Source organism: Nicotiana attenuata, unplaced genomic scaffold, assembly GCF_001879085.1.
Source record: "Nicotiana attenuata strain UT unplaced genomic scaffold, NIATTr2, whole genome shotgun sequence".
Lineage (NCBI taxonomy): Eukaryota > Viridiplantae > Streptophyta > Magnoliopsida > Solanales > Solanaceae > Nicotiana > Nicotiana attenuata.
The window spans coordinates 187,970-189,530 of NW_017672011.1; positions in this window are offsets into that span (position 1 = coordinate 187,970).

Here is a 1,561-nt window from a genome sequence, read left to right on the forward strand (position 1 = left end):
GCAACCCGATCCAATATAACATTGTTGCAGCGTGCAACTCGATCCATATTTATTATTGTTGCGGCGTGCAATCCGATCCATAGAAAACATTATTGCAGCGTGCAACCCGATCCGTATTTAGTATTGTTATGGCGTGCAACCCGATCCATATATTTATATACCTTTAGCAACAACCATACCAAGAGTCCCGGCAAGGGATCAACAATAAACTACACTATCCCGGCAAGGGATTCGACAGTAAAAGTAAATACGTCCCGGCAAGGGAGAATCAGCTATAACCAATCTTAACTCAACTTCTACTCATCTCAGCTAACACCAATACTCAATCATAAGTAATTTCCACGAAAACAAACTTAATCCTTGCTCAATATTGAGAATCATCAATTAAAGCATCCGTAGTATCATTTAAGAACACAACTAATTGCAATTAAGACTCACGGTCATGCTCGACACCAACGTATAGATACTCTTCACCATGCCTATACATCATACTCAACAAGAAGCAAATAGCAAATAGGACATAACTCCTAATCCCTGAAGCTAAGGTTAGACTGAACACTTACCTCGAACTTCCATGGCCAACTCAAGCCTCAAACACCGCCTTTCCTTTCGAACTCGGCTCCAAATCAATTGTATCTAGACATAATCGTCTTAATAACATCAATAAACGCTAAACAATCCAATTCCAATGCTTAATTATAGCTTTCCAATCATTCTTCCCAAAAAGTCAAAAATTGATCCCGGGCCCGCTTGGTCATAATACGAGGTTCGGACCAAAACCCGATCACCCATTCACCCACGAGCCCGAATATATAATTTATTTTGAAATCCGACCCCAAAATGAGGTCAAATTCCCAAATAATCAAAAAGCCCTAACACTACCCAATCCCTAATTTTCTACCCTTAATCACATGTTTTAGGCCTAGAAATCTGGTGGGTATTGATAAAAATGGAAGAAGACAAGTCAAAGATTACTTACCCAAGAGGTTATGGTGATGAAGTTCTTCAAAAATCGCCCAAGAGGTGTGGAGAAGAAAAAGTTTGTGAAAAATGGGTTAAATCCCGCAATGCATTCTGTTTCTGGACTTTTAAAATAACTGGGCGGATTTGGTCATCGCGTTCGCGATGAGTTAGGTCTGATAGACCTTCGCGTTCGCGGAAGATGGCTCGCGTTCGTGGAGAACTAACTCCTCGAGCCTTCACGTTCGCATCCAAGTGGTTGCGTTCGCGTAGGTATAATTTTCCCTTCCCCCTGACCAGGCCACAAGCCTTCGCGTTCGCGATACCAGGCCCGCGTTAGCGACGTGTAGACCCCCCCCCCCCAAAGCTTTGCGTTCGCGACGTGGGTCTCGCGTTCGCGTAGAAGGAATTTTCCTTCAGCACAATTAACTCATTGCGTTCGCGAGGGTCCTCCCGCGAACGCGAAGAAGAAAATACCAGAAGACCAGCAACTGAAAACATGCAACTTTTTAAGAGTTTAAAACCTTCCGAAACACACCCGAGCCCTCGGGGCTCCAAACCAAACATACGTACTAACTCAAAAACATCATATGAACTTATT